Source organism: Prunus mume, linkage group LG3 (assembly GCF_029339155.1).
Source record: "Prunus mume cultivar Tortuosa linkage group LG3, ASM2933915v1, whole genome shotgun sequence".
Classification (NCBI taxonomy): domain Eukaryota; kingdom Viridiplantae; phylum Streptophyta; class Magnoliopsida; order Rosales; family Rosaceae; genus Prunus; species Prunus mume.
Window position 1 is genome coordinate 23,358,470 of NC_142700.1, and position 20,732 is coordinate 23,379,201.

At 35.5% G+C, this 20,732-nt stretch overlaps 2 long non-coding RNA genes and 2 pseudogenes across 3 annotated transcripts in view; all 4 read left to right on the forward strand.

Moving 5' to 3' along the window:
- The window catches only part of LOC103326923 (uncharacterized), a 28,437-nt pseudogene extending 15,509 nt beyond the window's left edge, over window positions 1-12,928 (forward strand). Inside the window, exons 3-7 of the transcript XR_016125632.1 lie at window positions 11,620-11,681; window positions 11,884-11,943; window positions 12,048-12,129; window positions 12,335-12,597; window positions 12,885-12,928. The product of XR_016125632.1 is annotated as an uncharacterized LOC103326923 (transcript). The remainder of the gene's footprint in view (window positions 1-11,619; window positions 11,682-11,883; window positions 11,944-12,047; window positions 12,130-12,334; window positions 12,598-12,884) is intronic.
- Window positions 9,627-10,322, forward strand: LOC103326924 (uncharacterized). The gene is made up of 3 exons (XR_513746.2): window positions 9,627-9,986; window positions 10,158-10,186; window positions 10,271-10,322. It is a non-coding gene; the product is annotated as an uncharacterized LOC103326924 (long non-coding RNA).
- LOC148919148 (uncharacterized) lies at window positions 10,583-11,269 on the forward strand. Its single transcript, XR_016125633.1, has 2 exons — window positions 10,583-10,927; window positions 11,009-11,269. It is a non-coding gene; the product is annotated as an uncharacterized LOC148919148 (long non-coding RNA).
- A 6,072-nt stretch (window positions 12,929-19,000) lies between the features above and the next one.
- Window positions 19,001-19,830, forward strand: LOC148919149 (DNA repair protein XRCC3 homolog pseudogene; annotated as a pseudogene).
- The last annotated feature ends 902 nt before the right edge of the window (window positions 19,831-20,732 follow it).

The window sequence follows — 20,732 nt, forward strand, 5'->3', positions numbered from 1 at the left end:
ATCCTTTAGGATCTACCCTGAGCCAGATAAAACCCAACTACCAGTCTGCACTTACATCCAGCTATGATCCTTATCCTTTGCCCCCAAATGCAAGCCCTCTATCTTCTTCTACATTTCGACCTAAGTCTTCTCCTTATGTATCTAAATGCACTACTAATTTATTTGTTCTTGAGCCCCATATCACTGCATCTATGACTCCTGCTGCAATAGCTTTAAATCATTTTCCTCCTGGTTTTCATTTCCTTCCCCATAGTCCTTATAAGTCCTTAAAATATTACAGAGAAATTCTTCATGAAACAAAATCTGTAGATATTAAGCCTATACGAGATAAAGTTGATCCCCAAAAAATAATTTACCACTCCTTGTACATTTATCAAGTCCTGAGTCAAAAGAGTTGGGGTCCTCACCCCTATGAGTTAAGAACCCTTCCTTCCAAGTTTCAATACAATTATGCAGATTATGTTGAGTCCTTCTATTATATTTTCCTACACCAAACCCCTGAATTTTCACATTCCTGGTTTATAAATTTTGATAATAAATTTAAATATGATCAGCTTCCCTACTGGTTTCTTCACTGGTGGGATACTCATGGTCCTGTCTCTGAAATTATCCCCTCTGCAATCACTGAGCTTATTACTACCTTCTCTGCTAGAGTTAAGCTTCCTGAGCGTGATCCATTTTTTCCTACACCTTTGCTATTTTTTTCCCGCTACAAGATTCCCTGGATTATGAAATGGAATTATCATGCGGATTGGGAGAAGAGATTCTTTTCCCGTCATTTTTCTGTTAAATGGTGGGATCGTTTTGAAGTCCACCGTATATCTGAATATTTCTACAGAGATTTCCCGGCACTACCTCCTAAGCTGCGCCTAAGCCTAAGCCTTCTTCTTCTCAGTCCTTCCCAAATTTCTATCTGAAGGAAAATCTAAAGTTGAGCTGAGAGATCTAGCTAAACAGTTACTTTTGCAAGTGAAGAAATGCAAGATGATGATGAAGACAATGAATCTGAGTCCTCCTCCAGGTCACCTCGGCCTTTGAGCCCTAGTCCCGATCGCCCGATGAGATGGTCCGACTATCCCCATGGTCAAGACCCCAAGCTTATTCTCGCTTATGATCCGAATTCAGATGAGTATTCACCATGCGTTGAAAGTGAAAGCATCTGAGTAAAAGTGAAAGCATCTGAGTGAAAGTGAAAGCAAGTGAAAGCATCTGAGTGAAAGTGAAAGCATCTGAGTTAAAGTGAAAGCATCTGAGTTAAAGTAAAAGCATCTAAGTAAAAGTCACCTGTAATTATTGTACTAGAGTTAGTTTACTTGAGTTACTTTAATTTTCTAGAGTTATGTCTTTCCTTATAAGGAGGCTTCGGCCTCATTTGAAAGCAGAATGTAAAATTTAGTTTTCTTAGTTTCAAATTGTTCTCTCGAAAGAACAGCTGAGTGTATCCATAACTAGGAAGCTATCTTTTGTAAGCATTCTCACTAAGCCTATATTTTATGTCAATAAAAGTTCTTTGAGTATTTTCAAATTTTGAGTATTTTCAAATTACATATTATGTTCATAAATTCATTATATTTAATTCATACCATTATTTTTATACATTCAATATTTGTTTATTCCTTGATTAGATTTGTGCATAAACTGCGATTATTCTTATACGTTTGTTTCCTTACTGTCTATACTAACCCTTCTTGGTTCTAGACCCCTTTTGGTATCAGAGCCGTAAGAGTTGTGAGAATTTTGTCTAAGTTGCAACTCATCCAACCCAAGTGGCTGGTTTAGGATTTCTGAGTTGAAGTTCTTAGTGATTTCTATTCTTTCTTTTATTCTTTAAGTTACTTCTTGGTTTTCTTCCTTAAGGTCTGACCCGTGAGTCCTTTTTCCAGTTGATAAGTCTCGGGGTAGGGCACACATAGGTGGGCAGGAGACAGAAAATTAGGAAGAATACCGATAAGTTCCTTTTAGATTAAACAGTAAGATTTAGAAGTCACTATTTATCTTCTTCTTCATTCTTCCTTTCCCACACACTTGAGTAAGATGAGCCGCCTCTTTAGAACAAATTCTTGTAGTTCGAGCAGCTCTAGAACCACTATAGGACGTCTACCCGAGATAGTAAATGAAGAACAATTTGAGTATAATTCTAATGATGATAATGAGCAATTAGACTTCCGAGATTGGAATATACCTAAAGTACCTGATAAAAATATATACAGGAAAAAATGGTCTTTGAATGCTTTTAATACAACTACACATGTTAAAACTGTAGAACAAGTGTATGCCTTAAGTAAAGAACATGAGTCTTGTCAATTACTGAATTTAGATGCCATTAAAAAACATAAGCATGATAGTAATAATTTTCTGCATATTGGTCTTGTACAAGTTGCTGCTAAGCCATTAACTAGATTAGGTTTACAAGCTTCTATTATGTTATGCTTACGTGATGCTAGATTTACAGTATTTAATGATTCTGTGCTTGGTATGATTGAATCAAGTCTTTGCAATGGCCCTGTACATTTTGATTGCTATCCTAATTTTACTATCAGTTTGAATGATCCACATATTCTTAAAACCTTAACTTTGAATATTAAAACTTCCGGTTATAATGTTTTGCCTGGTACCCAGCCTATAGCTTTAATTTATAGAATTTATTATAAAGTTACAGGTACAAATATGAATTTTCAAGCCCTGAATAAGAGTCCTAGGGATCAGACTTTATTAATACAAAGTCGTACACCTGATGCTAATATTAGTATTCCCCATACTATTAAATGGTCTGAAATAAATTTACCTAGAGATTCGACTTTAGTTACCGAATCCCAACCTGCACCGATACAACGTAGCCTAAATAATTTAGATTACATACAGCAATATTTAGATGGTACTGTTAAAATTAATTTTGGAAATCAACCTAAGTCTAATGTACAATTACAACAATTGCCTACACCAAGTCCTTCTAAGCGTCATGAGCCTGCTAGAAATTCATCTGCTTCGTCTTCCATTCAAGAAAGAGACTTAGAAATTGAACGAGCTCTTATAGACCTAAAGTTAGAATCCTTGAGAAAAAAGGCCCAAGTAAGTCATCCTTGTTATAATACTCCGCCTATAAATGAGCCTAAACCTGAGTCTCCCCCTATGTCCCCTACTCAATCTGATTTCTTAGCAAGTGAATTAGCTGCAGCCCATGCGTATGGTCTAGATAATCAGTTAAAAGTCCTTAAACAAGTTGCTAAATTTAAAATTGATTGGAAAGCCCTAGATAAACACCTGCATGATCCCATTAACCAGCCCAGAAGAGATATATATCATCAACTAATCCCTGATGCTTGTAAAAGACAAGAAATATTTGCTGAATGGAAAAAATATATGAGATCTGAGAAAAAAGAAATGTTTTATCTTGATTTTATAGAAAGCCGTTCAGTCCTACTGAGTTAAAAACTATAACCAAAGAAAAATGGATGAAACTAGATCAGTCTGAAGTAATATCTAGTCACCCCCCTGCAGAAACAATTAAAATTAAACATGGATCTAGGAATGTCATTGCAAGCCCATTTAAGTTAACAGATCCAAATGATGAGCCCAATAAACGCCTTATAGAACAAAATAACTATACAAATCAGAGTCTTATTACTATAGGAAAACAATTAGATAAAATTGAAATAAAAATTGATAAATCCTTGCCTATTGAGCCTACCATTAAGTCTGCAGAAAAGCCCCTAGTCCAATTCCAAGATTTACAGCCTAAGTTTGCCCTTAAGACATCCTCTACAGTTGACAAAATAGAAGAAATGCTTAAGCAAAAAAACTGAACAACCTGAAAAATCTGGAGTTAAAGTTATAGGGTCATCTGTCCCTTTAGATACAGAATCAAACTGGTCCAATCAAATACAGAATCTGTTGAGTCTAGTAATATCTCTAAAATTGAGAATGCGTTTAAAAACCTAGAATTAGAATCTGAACTAAAGGTCAAGAAATTAACTAATCCTACTAGCCTAACTAGAAATTGGTATCCTAAGCCTACACCGCCTGACATTCAATTTGAAGAAAGAAATAATCTAAGTCAATTTTCTGTTTCTCCTGATAAATTATATGAATGGAATATAGATGGCCTGTCTGAGCAAGAAATTATGAATAAATTAACCCACATGTCTATGGTTGCTAATAGTTACAGTACTAATCATAATTTAAGACAATCTGAGATAATTCCCTGTTAGAAACTGGTTTTACAGAACTCGAGATCTTGTGGATAAGCATTTAACTGATGAGTCCCGAAATAATATTATACATGCAGTAAAATTAGACGCTGAAGGTCTGCCTTTGTTTAATGAAAATATAGGACAAGGTATGGAAGACAGTGTTAATACTTTGCTTTATACAATAATTGAGCATTTTATAGGAACCCCGAGTCATACACAGTCTAGAATACATGATCAACTGAGTAATTTGAGATGTCCGCAATTAAGTGATTTTAGGTGGTATAAAGATGTTTTTATCTCCCGAGTAATGCTGAGAGAAGACAGTAATCAAGCCTTTTGGAAAGAGAAGTTTATAAATGGATTGCCTAATTTGTTTGCTCATAAAATTAGAACTGTATTAAGTAATGAATTAGGTCATATAAATTATGATAGTCTGACTTATGGTAATATAATTAGTATAATTAATCAAGAAGGTATGAAAATGTGCATTGACATGAAAATAAATAAACAAATACAGTCTGAAAGGAAATCTGCAAGATATGAGTTAGGAAGTTTTTGCGACAGTATGGTTTGTATACTCCTCCTTCTAGAAAAAATAAGATTAAGTCTCCCAGTCATCTACGAAAAACCGTCATTATAAGCGTAAAAGACATTTTACTGAGTCCAATGATGAGTTTTATAAGAAAAAGTCCCGCTTTAAGAAAAGATGGTGGATCAGCCTAAAAGAAAGAATAAAAGTAGAAATTTTAAGAAAAGAACCGACATGAGTAAAGTTAAATGTTTTAAATGTCAAAAGTTTGGCCATTATGCTAATAAGTGTAAAGTGAAAGATACTATTAAACAGTTACAGATCACGGATGCGGATAAAGAAAAATTAATTAAAGTCCTGGAATTAAGAGATTCTGAGCCTGAGGATGTAACTATGGTTAGTAATTCTGGGTCTGATTATGAGTCTTCTGAATCCTACATGAGTTCACCTAATATTCAATTGGGATGTAAAGATAAGTGTTGTAATACCCTTAAATCTATTTCTGTGTTAACCAAACAGGAAGAACAAGAAGAATTGTTAATTGATATGATTAGTAAAATAGAGCACCCTGAGTTGAAATCTGAATATTTAAAGAAATTAAGAAAAATTATAGGCCAAATGAATACAGCCCAACCTTCTTCTGTTATAAGTTTAAATTCTACATTAGAAAGGTTTAGTAAGAAAAAAGACATTACTTTGCATGATTTACACTCTGAGGTAAAGGCCGTAAAAAGGGAAATAATTGAATTACGACAATTAAGTCATAAACTACAAGCTGAGAATTATGATATCCGACAAAGTTTCAATTCTCTATTAGAAAAAGATTTGGTTAAGTCTGATAGTCAGCCAAGTAGCCCTACCCATTCTGAAGAAAATGAGAAAACTGATCACATTATTAGTTTAATTAATCATATTCCTTTTAGAAAATGGTATTCTAGAATTACTATAATTATTAAAGATTTTGAGCTTGACACTATTATTCTGTGCTGATTTGAACGTGCATAAAAGAAGGATTGGTTCCTACTAAATATTATACAAAATCAATCGAATCTTTAAATGCATCGTAAAATGCTACACCGAATTATGAGATTCCTAAAGCCCATATCTGCCAAAATAAAGTATGTTTTAAAACTTCGTTTGTTTTGGTTAAAAATATAACTGACAAAGTAATCTTAGGTTTACCTTTTATAAGTCTTTATATCCTTTACAAGTTGAATTTGATGGAGTTGTTGCCCTTTAGGAGAAAAAGTTAAGTTTGAATTTCTTACTCGATCCGAATTACATGAGTTAAAGACTGCACAAAAAAGTATTACATCTATAGCAACATCTTTGATTCTTGACAAAACTAATCAAATTAAACACTTACAGGAAGAAGTTCAAAATAAGCGAATTGAGTCTCAGTTAAGTTCACCTTCAATGCAAAAACAGATTAAGGATTTTGAAAAGAAATTGATTACTGATGTATGTTCTGATTTACCTACTGCTTTTTGGCATAGAAAGAATCATATTGTAAGTTTGCCTTATATACAGAATTTTTCCGAAAAAAATATACCTACTAAAGCTCGTCCTATCCAAATGAGTCCTGAAATGTTAGAATTTTGTAAAATGAAATAAATGATTTACTACTGAAAAATATAATTAGACGAAGTAAGTCTCTGGTCTTGTTACTGCTTTTTATGTACAGAAAAATGCAGAGTTAGAACGAGGATCTCCTCGATTAGTTATTAATTACAAGCCTCTTAATACTGTTCTTGAATGGATTAGATACCCTATACCTAATAAGAGAGATTTGATTAATCGCCTGAGTAAAGCTATTATATTTTCTAAATTTGATTTGAAAAGTGGATTTTGGCAAATCCAGATTACTGAGTCTGATCGATATAAAACTGCTTTTGTTACTCCCTTTGGTCATTATGAGTGGAATGTTATGCCTTTTGGTCTTAAGAATGCTCCTAGTGAATTTCAGAATATAATGAATGAAATTTTTAATTCTTACAGCCAATTTGCTATTGTTTATATTGATGATGTTCTTATATTCTCTGAGTCTATTGAGCAGCATTGGAAACATTTATATAAATTCTTGCATGTCATAAAAGCCAATGGATTAGTTGTTTCTGCTAAGAAGATTAAGTTATTCCAAATGCATATTAGATTTCTTGGATTTAATATAAGTCAATCACAAATACAGCCTATAGATAGATCCATACAATTTGCAGATAAATTTCCTGATCAAATTATAGATAAGAATCAATTACAGAGATTTTTAGGATCACTCAATTATATTTCTGATTTTTATAAGAATCTGAGAAAACAATGTAAGCCCCTGTTTGATAGATTACAAACTAATCCTCCTCCTTGGTCTTCTATTCATACTGAGCTTGTTAAACAGATTAAAAGTCATGTTAAGACACTCCCTTGTCTTGGCATTCCTACTACAAGTTCTTTTAAAATTGTTGAGACTGATGCTTCTGATATAGGATATGGTGGTATTCTTAAGCAAAAAATTACTCCCACTTCTTCTGAGCAAATTGTTCGATTCTATTCTGGTACATGGTCGAAGTCGCAGTATAATTACAGTACTATTAAAAAAGAAATATTAGCTATTGTATTATGCATTACTAAATTTCAAGATGATCTCTTAAATCAAAAATTTCTTGTTCGTGTTGATTGCAAATCTGCTAAACATGTTCTTGAAAAAGATGTTCAAAACATTGCATCAAAACAGATTTTTGCCCGTTGGCAAGCACTTTTGAGCATATTTGATTTTGATATTGAATTTATTAAAGGCAGTGAGAATTCTATTCCTGATGTTCTTACCAGAGAGTTTTTACAGGACAATCATGGCAGGAAGAAAAATGAAAGAAAAGATAAGCATAACGAATAAAGACAACTGAGCCCCCAATTACCTAGAATCCTCCCTGCAACCTTGAGCCAATATCCTGTTAAACATGAGTCTGCATCTTCTTCTTTTCCTAAACTTGAGCCTGCATCTATTACACCTTATCCTAGTCTGTCCCCTATTCCTATAGATAATAAATTTAATCCTTTAGGATCTACCCTGAGCTGTATAAGACCCAACTACTACAGTCTGCACTTACATCCAGCTATGATCCTTATCCTTTGCCCCCAAATGCAAGCCCTCTATCTTCTTCTACATTTCGACCTAAGTCTTCTCCTTATGTATCTAAATGCACTACTAATTTATTTGTTCTTGAGCCCCATATCACTGCATCTATGACTCCTGCTGCAATAGCTTTAAATCATTTTCCTCCTGGTTTTCATTTCCTTCCCCATAGTCCTTATAAGTCCTTAAAATATTACAGAGAAATTCTTCATGAAACAAAATCTGTAGATATTAAGCCTATACGAGATAAAGTTGATCCCCAGAAAATAATTTACCACTCCTTGTACATTTATCAAGTCCTGAGTCAAAAGAGTTGGGGTCCTCACCCCTATGAGTTAAGAACCCTTCCTTCCAAGTTTCAATACAATTATGCAGATTATGTTGAGTCCTTCTATTATATTTTCCTACACCAAACCCCTGAATTTTCACATTCCTGGTTTATAAATTTTGATAATAAATTTAAATATGATCAGCTTCCCTCTGGTTTCTTCACTTTGGTGGGATACTCATGGTCCTGTCTCTCAAATTATCCCTCTGCAATCAGAGCTTATTACTACCTTCTCTGCTAGAGTTAAGCTTCCTGAGCGTGATCTATTTTTTCCTACACCTTTGCTATTTTTTTCCCGCTACAAGATTCCCTGGATTATGAAATGGAATTATCATGCGGATTGGGAGAAGAGATTCTTTTCCCGTCATTTTTCTGTTAAATGGTGGGATCGTTTTGAAGTCCACCGTATATCTGAATATTTCTACAGAGATTTCCCCACTACCTCCTAAGCTCGCCTAAGCCTAAGCCTTCTTCTTCTCAGTCTTCCCAAATTTCTATCAAGGAAAATCTAAAGTTGAGCTGAGAGATCTAGCTAAATAGTTACTTTTGCAAGCTGAAGAAATGCAAGATGATGATGAAGACAATGAATCTGAGTCCTCCTCCAGCTAGCCGCCTTTGAGCCCTAGTCCCGATCGCTGATGAGATGGTCCGACTATCCCATGGTCAAGACCCTCTGAAGCTTATTCTCGCTATGATCGAATTCGGTGAGTATTCACCATGCGTTGAAAGTGAAAGCATCCGAGTAAAAGTGAAAGCATCCGAGTGAAAGTGAAAGCAAGTGAAAGCATCCGAGTTAAAGTGAAAGTGAAAGTGAAAGCATCTGAGTTAAAGTGAAAGCATCTGAGTTAAAGTAAAAGCATCTAAGTAAAAGTCACCTGTAATTATTGTACTAGAGTTAGTTTACTTGAGTTACTTTAATTTTCTAGAGTTATGTCTTTCCTTATAAGGAGGCTTCGGCCTCATTTGAAAGCAGAATGTAAAATTTAGTTTTCTTAGTTTCAAATTGTTCTCTCGAAAGAACAGCTGAGTGTATGCATAACTAGGAAGCTATCTTTTGTAAGCATTCTCACTAAGCCTATATTTTATGTCAATAAAAGTTCTTTGAGTATTTTCAAATTTTGAGTATTTTCAAATTACATATTATGTTCATAAATTCATTATATTTAATTCATACCATTATTTTTATACATTCAATATTTGTTTATTCCTTGATTAGATTTGTGCATAAACTGCGATTATTCTTATACGTTTGTTTCCTTACTGTCTATACTAACCCTTCTTGGTTCTAGACCCCTGACTATGTCAGTACACCTACTGAGAACCGGCAGCAATTGAAACACAAGTGCCCGATGATGGAACCGAACCCTTCGCAGCCATGGTAGTCGAAGAGGTAGAAATGGCCGCGTTCTGACTTACAAGTGCACAGGCGGTTAGCAGCAGATTTAGAAGTGCCTACCGGAAGATGTGGCCGGGTGTGACGAAATCTGAAATTGGTAGAAGGTTGGAAAAAAAACTGAGAGTATGCCATCGGGAGGTCTAATGAATCTTCCAAGTATACCCAAAGTTAGTATGGCTGTTGATGAAGAAGGTAGTGCGAGTGTTGAAAAAAAAGAAGTGGAAGGTAAAGGGTGTAGAAAGAAGCGCCCGGCCCAGACATTGTTAAGTCCATTCTACTGATCCTTTGAGGAAGAAGAGGACAATTAGTGTGTCGAATGCGATTGCAACCCCGCCATGGTTTGATCCATCAAAACCCCTGCCCATTGAAGATGTGAAGGCAGTAATAGAGTTTTGCACTTCCTAGAAAAACGATATAAGGTTGGGATTCTTTACCTTCGAAATTCAATCTTCATGTTATGCTAGTATGTACTCATATAGTATAGAGAAAATGCAGATTTTGCTTTATTATACATGTGTATATTTGTCATGAACAAAGTTAGAATTATGAGATGAGTACAAAATTCACCGTTGCAAGTTTGCCTATTGTAGTGCGGACAACGACAGATTATTGCTTGCAGGTAAACATGTTACCATGTTACATTCACTGCTTCATTTGCTTTCGGTTGTCATTACGTAATATGCCTTCATTTCAATGTCTGCAGCAATTGCTAGAGCCGGTCAAAGCAACTGCCAAGAACGTGGATCGATGAAAGCGTTTCAAACATCATTGACCTTCCACCAAAGTGAACACTTTACATCACTATGTGCACGTGCATGCGTAACAGGTATGGCCAAGCTTGGACAAAAGTCGGAAGGTCTATTTTCCATATAATCTTAAAGGTCCCACCGAGTTGCAATCGAAATTGATTTTGTCAATCATCGCAGCTGTGTAGACTCCTACTCTGATTTTACCGCCCTTGAGCGGAGTTAGTCTTCGCACCCTTATTTGCGAGATCTTGTCGCACGAAAGTGCTGTACAATATGCACTTTTATGAAGCTTCGAGGTTGAAGAGGTTAAGCAAAAGGGGCTGCAGATGTCAAGGTTTACACCATTCTCGTTTGCAGCATTGGAGATATGCCGTAACAACGAGATGGGTAAGCTTTGTGAATTTAGTGCAGTTTATCGATATTTTACATAACTGCAGTTCTAATTTCCCAACTTATTGGCCTGACAGTGCGTCTTATGCGGAATGATGACCGTAAAATTCATCGACCATCTCAGTGCTGGGATTTCGTTGGATCTGATTGACCCTTTGAAGATCAAATATTACGGACCAAGCTTGCAATAGAGGGTTTAAGGGGGGAGGCATATGTATGAGGTAAATGTCTTCATGTTTGTGAATTCCATTTAAGTCTGGACTTATGACTTGGGAATTCATTGTGCTCATTAATTATGTCAGGAACTCGTTTATATGAAGATGCAAACGTGGATGCTTTGCTGGAAATTCTTGCCTTTTTGCTAGAGCTAGTTGGTTTAGTTATTATGTGTACCAAGGTGAAATCATTTCCCGGATCTTTAGCCTTGCTGTATATTGTGAGGTGTAATATTGTACAGTCTAGAAGCAATGGCTAATTGCCTTACATGGCACACACATTGTTTCGATTTTGAACGTTACCTATTTTGTACACCTCCATATATAAATATAGTTGCTCTTTATGGATGCTTTTGTAGCCATTGTTCACATTTTGTCTCTGTGGTTTTGTTTGCACTTTATGTGATCTAGGTATATTTCATTTCCTACACTGGGAATCTGTTAGTGGACTTACTGAAGCATACAGCTTTCTTAAGATTTCTGAATTTAGTTTTGACTTAGTTCGTTTGAAATAATTTTGGCAACAATTTTACTTTTCTGCTTAGCATTATGTTGTTATTGGAATTTGGAACCTCATACTGTGTTTACTGATCTTAGCTGGAGCAGGTACCAATCACTTGTCTTTCATCTTGCATACTGGATTAGTTTCCTTGTGTATTTAGCTGTATTCGATCTGAGTGATTGTTCTCTCTGTACAGGGTATACTAGCACCATCATGCTTAAGAATGGTAAATTATCTGACTTGATCGGTGAACTTCAGGTACTATTTTCATAATTTTTACTCTGCTTTGCTAGTGGAACTTGTAGCAAATTTTTATTTGGTGTTATTTTTGTATGACTTTGTAATTTTTTAATGCATTTGGTAAACTAGGGTTTTGATCAGTTAGTTTATTTATTTAGGAGCTTGTGTCTTGTTGCTGGAAAAATTGATGGATTTGTGTTTATTTCTGTTTTGTTTGCAGTCTCTGTTGAATGGAACCAGAGAACAATCAGAAGGTGACTTTGATGCGATCACATCACAGGTATTGGAAAAACTGCTATAAAGTTAATGTCCAAGGATGCTTTATCGTGTTAAATTTATGTTATTTCTAATGGATATCAATTTTCCTGTGTTACTTTCTTTTAGGTGCGCCGACTGGCAGCTGAGGTCCGGCAACTTGGCTCGTCATGACAGATAACCGTCGTGAAGGGGAATGACGGCCAAATTGGTATCTTACTTTCTCTTATGTGTTCAAATCAATTCTTAGCATGCTTTGTGCTTTTTCCTCTTGCTTATAACCACTAAATTAATGCATGGTCCTGCCCTTACTTTTAGGTTAAATTCTAAAACCTCTATTCCTTACACGTATGTTTTTCATAATGCAATAGAAACATTTATAATTGGTTATCTATTTTCATTGATTTTTTTAATAGGTTTGACATCACTAATAATGCCAGCAGCTACCCTGGGGGCATTGGGTTACATGTGGTGGAAGATATCCAGATGATATATTTATGTTTATATTATTTCATCCATTCTGTGAGTTGTTGTCTTCTTTAAGCAAATCTAATATTTGCTCTTCACAAATGGTTAGGGTCAAAAATTCTCAGATCTTATGTATGTGACAAAGCATAGTATGACTGCTGCTGTTTCAAACTTGCATAAACATCTGGAGAGCGTGACAGAGGCTATTGCTGTAAGTTTCTTTTCTGCTGTCTATGCCAAAAAAAAAAAAAAAAAAAAATTCCTGTTTTGTTTGAGTTTCTGTTTATGGGACCATGTTTGTTCCCAACATCAAATTGATTTACAGCACTCATCAATATTACTTATAAAATTTGTATAAACAATTGAAATGACTGTATTAAACATCAACATCAAAGTTACCTGTAAGCAATAAGATCATGTCGTAGTGAAAGATAAGCCTCTTATGTAGTGTTTTTTGGTATATATGATCACTGCTCTAATTAATTTGACTACTTGCAGACGAAACTTAAACTTACTGGGAATCCACGTGGTCGTTTAGTGACATATTCAGAAACTCAGAGTCTGATGGTTTGTTTCTAAGAATCTTTTTTCTTTTCTTCTGGTTGCTGACTTTATCCTAGTTGGAAATATTGGACAGAGGTCTGCGCATTTATTAGTTATTATGGACTCATGTAAAGCATCTGTGCCCATTGTTTTTCACAACAAAGAAAGAAAATAACCTATAGATTACACTGCCATTAGATGCTAAAAGTACTAAAGCATTGATGGAGCGTTATGCTTTAGGTTTGCATTCCCTTTGTTTCCAGTTAATTTTACACCATGAGATTGGGGGAAGGGAAAGAGGTCAAATAGGGATTCCTTTAAAGCTATTCCCAATTAATTTTTTCTTTCCAAGATGCAAGCAGGAGGCTTAGGGCTACTGAGAATCATATGCCTGTGATTTCTTTCCCATGCCCTACAAAATTTCTTAGATTTATATGGGGGTGGGTTGGGCCATGTTGTGTATGAAGCTTTGTCTGTCTTTAATAATGACATTTCTCTCAGGGTGTAATTCCATTCGGAGCTATCTCATTTGCAATATGTGTTATTTAACTTAGGGGTTTCAGATACTATTATTTCAGCAACTGGAATCTTGATAGTTAAATCCTTAATATTTGCTATTTAATTGCAAACGTGAGTTAGGGTAGTTGGCCATGGCAGGGAGCCCATCCCTTCCCCATAGATTAGATTAGTTTAGAGTAGTTTAGACTCTCGCTTGTATCCCACCCCTTGCACCCAAATTCGAGTCCCCCTCCCTGTAGATTGGATAAATTTAGAATAGTTTAGACTCTCGCGTGTATCCAAAAAATAAATTTAAGTCATGCCACTTTCTTGCAAGGTCTAAAAGAAATTGCGGAGTCTTTGTCTGGAACTTTGACTAAGTCAACTGATGCTATTGTGCAAGACGATATTGAAGGTCTAGGAATGAAACCGAGAAACCTGCTGAGGTTTGAATAAGAACTCTTTTATCTAGTATTTACATCATTCTTCAACATTGTAATGGAGCCAATCTGCTTGTATGCATATCTGATGCTTTCTGTTGAGGTTCCCATTTATGTCATGCCTCTTTTTTCTTTTTTACTTTGTTTTTTTTCTTATGGCTTGTCATATATGTTTGCCAGATAGCTGCATTTGGCACTATGAACTGACTCGGTGGCAGTTACAAATTAACATAGGTCTTAATTCTGGAACTGCCATTCATAAACTCTATCTTTGTACTTAACCCAGTTGTTTTTGCAGGTCGGTCTCAACCAAGTGTTGATTGCAATATTCTAAAGAAGATGACCATACACTGTTATTTTATGTAGGCATACGTATGAGATGGCTTAACTTTAATTGGTTTGGTTGTTCCAAGTTTTATGTACCCAATCTCAGATCACTGCGGAGTTGTTTTTCATTTCATGTATTTCTCCGTGGTTTTTTCCCCCAATATTCTGATTATGGAGATGAAGTAAATATTATTGTGGAGCTTATAGCGTATTTAGTTTATTTTGTGGGCTTAATTGGCTGATCCCTTTATTTTTGAAAAAGAGATTTGAAGTCGTATATTTACCCCAACCCAACTGGCTGGTCTTACATTTGTCATACATAAGATTAAATGTAACCACTAATGAACTGATCCCTTTATTTTTTATTTTTTATTTATTCCAATTGCCTCTGCATCACATGGAAATCTTAGGATTTATTTACATCAAACTGCCTCTTAAGAGTCATGAGAAGAAGAAGAAGAAGAAGAGAAAATAGAAGGACCTGGTTGGAGCTTACAAGTAATTAAACTAAAGTTAATTTAGTTAAAGTTAGGGGAAGAAAACATGTTTATGGCACCATTCCAAATTGACTGCCCCCTCGAATTGCACAATGGCAATATGGTCTCCTCCTGCGACTCTAAAGTAGGCAAAACACTGGTGTTTGAAGGACATGTAAAAGGGTTATTGTGCATTCCATTGTACAAGCTTGAATGGATTTTCTTTTCTGTTGTATTTGGCCCTTCTCTTTTCAAGCATGCCAAAAATCACCCTGGTTTTGTAATATGTGGTTTGTGCCCAATTAATTTACCATGGATCTTGCATTTTTGTACCCAATATTTGATAGTTGCCTTATTTTGAACAACGATTCATTGAGGGAGAGAATTACTTTCCTTTTGAATATGAATCGATGTGCAACTCCAACTATCATTTGAAAGGTCAACATCAATTCATGGTAATATAAGGATGGATAATAATTTTCGTGTCCGTGATATTTGAATTCAGGATTACTTTGAACGAACTGGAGACTATTATTAGACCAAATGCCATTGACATATGATATAATAGCAATATTAGGCCAATATACTTGCACTATAGAGGCAATATTTGAGCAATATAAGGATAATACGATAGCAATAGTATTACAGTATACATCCGATAGGGTGGCAATATGCATCACTATCTATGCAATACAAAGGCAACATTAAGCAATATACATACATACAATACACACACATCCATTACAGATTTGCTACATTTTACCCATGCAAAACAAATCGCCACCGAACCTTAACAATACTATCCCGCGAAGGGAAAACGAAGGCAACAAAAGATCCATGTACTGGGTGAGATGAACTGAAGCAGACTCACCCTGACTACAGTCCATCAAAAGATCCATGTCTTTGTCCTTTCTCCTCGCTGCATGCACGAGGCTATGATGAGTCATTCCCTCAGCACCTATATTCAGAAGACTTCTAGACACCACCTACATCAATTTACTACAATTATAGTCTTGTGAGATGACCGAAGCATAATCTCGGAACATTTCGAAGTCATTGTTGAAATATTCAACCATTTCATGGTTATATTCTTCAGATTTTGTGAATTTTTCGACAGCATATTTCTTTCTCTCTTCCAATTTCAACTTCAAGGACTCTAACTCCTTGCTCCGACTTTTTGCTTTTAGAGTTTGCTTCACTTCTCCAGCATATGCTTTGTTCAACTTGTTGGCCAAGTTTCTCATAACTTGGCCATGAATTTCACATTTAGTCTCCCACCAATCTGGTGCCTTAGACAAATATTGGAGGTCGTGCTTCAAGGCAAAGATTTTGTCAAGCGATCATTGTTTCACCTCACCTCCAGATGAAGTGGATCTGATTGGGAGTCGAGGTGGAGATAGGAATGGCACATGCCAGCTGGTCCCCTGCAATCGACATGGTCGTTGAGGCGACATCGACATCTTACATTGTAGGGGACAATTCACAGTCGACGCAGAACAAAACAAAGAAACATACATCTGGCCTACTGTAAACAACAATATGCCTATTGTAGTGGAGAATGTTTGCCTTAAGAAAGAGTACTTACCTTCCTAAGAAGGTGGCTATGTGCACTTACATATAGAAAGCTTAAGTTATATGTAGGAACGATATGAAGCCTTTATTGGGAATTTAGTTGGTATTCAATTGATGGGATTGCAACTACAACATTTACTCATTGGTGTAATTTATGTTAGTAGGAGCATTACATTAACTATCAATAAAATTGGCTTACAAACTAATTTATAAAGAAACCTTAGGGAAATTGAAAATAGGAATAGAACAAAAGGAAAATTGGAAAATCGGAAATACAAAAAAATGGAAACTTGGAAATTTGGAAAATTGGCAATTTGGAAAAATGGAAAATTGGAAAATTGAGAAATGGGAAATAGGAACAAAGGAAAATTGGAAAGAGGAAATTAGGAAATAGGATAAAGGGACACTTGGAAAATAGGAAAAATTGGAAATAGGAAACTAGGAAATAGGAAAAAAGACGCTTTGGCAAAATTGGGAATTGAAATTTGATATTTGATAATTGAAAGAGGCAACTTAGAAAATAGGAAAATTGAAATAGAACTAAAGGAAAATTGAAAATATGTAAATAGAAAAAAAAAAGGATACTTTAAAAAGAGGAAAATTGGATAATAGGAAAATTGGAAATAGGAAAACAGGAAACTTGGAAAATAGGAACATTGGAAAATAGGAAATTGGAAAATTGGGTAATTGGAAAATTGGAAATTGAACAAAAGGAAACCTGGCAAATAGGAAAAATGGAAAAATGGAAAATTCGATATAGGAAATAGGAAAAATGGACCTTGGAAAATAAGCAAATTCGCAAATTGGAAAATTAAAAATTGGATAATTGGAAAATTGGACTATTGGATAACTGGATAATTGAAAAATAGGAAATAAGGCAACTTGGAAAATAGCAAAATTGGAAATATAACAAAAGGAAAGTTAGCAAATTGGAAAATTGGAAAATTGGAAAATTGGAAAAAGGAAAAAAAAGGAAACTTAGAAAATAGGCCAATTGGAAGAAAGAAAATTGGATAATAGAAAAATTGGAAACTTGCAAAAAAAACTGAAAATTGTATAATTGGAAATAGGAAATAGGGACATATGGAAAATAGAAAAATTGGAAACGAATTGAAATTGCGGAAATGGGAAATAAAACAATTATATATTGACAATTTAATTACTTTCTCAATTACGCAAAGTAGTAGGCAAATTTTTTCAATTAGATAATGCCAAAATAGGAACATTGAAATATTGGAAAACTGGAAATAGAACAAAAGGAAACTTGGGAAATTACAAAATAGGAAAATAGGAAATAGGAAAAAATTGGCAAAAATAATGACACATTGGAAAATAGGAAAATTGGATAATTGGATAATTGAAAAAAAGGACACATGGAACATAGGAAAATATGAATAATGGAAAAATGGAAACGAATTGAGATTGCTGAAATGAAAAATAAGACAATAACTATATTGGTCAATTTGAATTAGTTAGTGAATTAGGCAAATAGGCAAATCCCTTATTTGTATTACATAATGGGAAAATTACCAAATTCAGAACATCCAAATTAGAAATATATTACAAAAAGGCATACAGTCAATTAGGTAATAACTCCCCCAAGAGTCCCGCCAATCCCTTCCCCCCAATAACTCTCTCAGTTACTCCAGGTCATTAAAACCTCCCTATATTAATCAACCTAGCTGTTTGAAATGAAAACTTCCATCACATTAACTCCTGCTTGCAGCCATTACCTTCCCCATTGATTTCACTCACATCACATTTAGTCCCCCTTGTTTCCAATTAAGTCCTACACCAGCCTATAATAAATACCGAAGACCATGGACCATAACCACACACCAAACCTAACGCTTTCAATTATCAAGGAGGAGATCAAATGTGGCAAGTCACCCAATTCACTCACTGCAGACTTGGTCCATAGCATGCAGCAATGTCGAGGCAATACCATGTTTTGGAAAAATCTGCATGCAGACATAGTTTCAAAATTGTGGAGGGCCAAGCTAGATGGTGTCTGTAATAAAGCTACACCCGCTTCTCGCATGCCATGCCTGCATGCATCCCGCATATAAAATGAAAGGAAAATTGAAATTGCCCTGCCATTGCAATTATGGTATTCAAGGAATCAGAAGAAATGGCTAAGTTGAAGCAACAACAAGTGGAAAGCGGATTCAAACTATTTCGTAAGTTTGCAAAATAGTGGATCCGACAGAAATCAAGTAACATCACTATGACCGGTCATGAATTTCATGGGTCGTGATCGTGACTTGAAGAGTATGCAACTTCAATTTGTCAACAAAGAGGAAATGGAACGCGAAACCCTAATCTTGTTGTATTATGTAACGCATGGTGGGTCGTTGTTATATTATGTAAATTTGGAAATTGATTTATGGAATGATGATTTTTCTTTTGTATGTGTGTATACAGTTTATCCGTGTCCAATTCAGTGGCCATATAGCAGCAATAACTATACAATAAACATGTTTATAATGGCAATATTATATCAATAAGAGGACAATAGAGTGATAATAGAGTTACAATATGATCGACTTAAAGATACAGCATCTGAATGTTTTGTATATTAGTTGGTCCAAAAAAATACAAATAAATAATAAACAAAAAAGTAATTACAAACTGGAAAAAGGATGAAGTATACATCCCTTAAAAGACATATGGCCTACATTACATACCTTCAAAATGAACTCTATATGTATAATGCATGCCTTGTAGCACCATCACATCCCCCCCAAATTACAGAAACATGACACCCTAAAACTTCATGCTCCTTCCTCTTTCGACCCTCAAATTATCCATTGGATGCCCAATACTAGATGACTGCTTGAGGGGTGGGATACCCTGCAACTCCATAATAGAATTGGTAAGGGAGAGTGGCTTCGGGAAGACGCAGCTTTGTCTCTAACTTACGGTACGAGCTTAACTCCCACCCTCACATGGACTAGGGCTCTCTGTCTATTCATGCATCTGGCTTCCCATTTCACGACACAAACAACTAGGCAACCTTTATCGTGCATCATACCCCAACTTAATAAGGTTAGAGCCATTGGAAGACATATATGTTCATGGCGTTCATGATGCTCAACAACTCATCCATATCTTTGGAGACATAGAAGAATTTATTGCCTTTAATCACACCCGCCTACCTGTAAAACTCATTGCCATTGATTCCATTGCTCGCATTGTTCGATGCCAAAGATCGTACAACATCGCATATTTGAAAAGGCGGTCCGAAATGTTCTTCAACATATCTGGGACATTGAAGGGTTTAGCACATAAGTTTGGGTTGGCGGTGGTTGTCACCAACCAAGTGGTGGAATTTATTGGGCCAGATGATGGAGTGAATGGGGTGAGGTTGCAAAACTTGGAGTCCCTGACACATCAGGCAGATGGGTGAGTCCAGCTTTGGGATTTGCTTGGGCACATTGCATAAATTCAAGAGTGTTCTTGGCAAGACATGAGCAATCTATTGGGGTTAACATTCGTAATGCTCTTTCAACAACTATATGTAGTCAAACACATAGGACATTTCACCTTGTATGCCCCACATCCGCCTATGCAATTAACTTAATGTAATCGAAAGAAGATATAGTCTGAGTATCATGGTAATGTGTAATAAAGGAATTCTAAGAACTTTAATTTTGATCCATTTGGAATTACATTCCAGCCCTTTAATTTCACTAATCGAATTATAATAGCAATCTAGAAGCAATACCAATACAAAGAAAAGTACAACATAATAGCAATCAAAGCAATACAACATGTGTCAGAGCAATGCAACCCAATTATGCAAATTTAAAACAATTCTCATTCAACATAACACGAAACCCACCACAAATAAAAGTAAAGTTTACATGACCTACCAAAGCAACACAAATCATATTGTCTAAGATATAATCATGCAGGGAATAATTGCTTATGGTGTGTGCTTATTATGGCCTAATGAACCGCACCTTGAGCACTTTCTTCTAATGGTGCCCTCTCCTTGCGAGGGAATTCTTATCTTCTTTCGTCTGCCTGGCATTACCTTGCCATGGAGGCACAACTTGACTTCGAACATCTTCAGAATATCCCACATCCTGAGGAGGTCGCACTGTGATACATCCTAATAAGCATCCATCCAGTTTTTCCAGTGTAATACCAAGAAGTGAGTATACATTTACTTTCAAGAAGTGCAAACTGCAACTACATGTTTGCAAGGTAGCTCAATGAAACTTTCTACAACTACAATCGTTGTTCGTTAAATCTACAGGTCAGTCATATCACCTACCAAAAACACAATCATGCATTATTTATTTTAACCACATTCATCCTTGCATCCTCCTCAACCTGCTCCTCAACTTTTCTCTCCAAAATTGGGGCACAATGTTGTTGTGTAATTAAAACTAACTCATTACTGTCTCGTGAACCATTTCACATGGAGATTAATACTTCCCTATCAAATGAACCACCGCAAGATCCTGCAAACCTAAGGACCC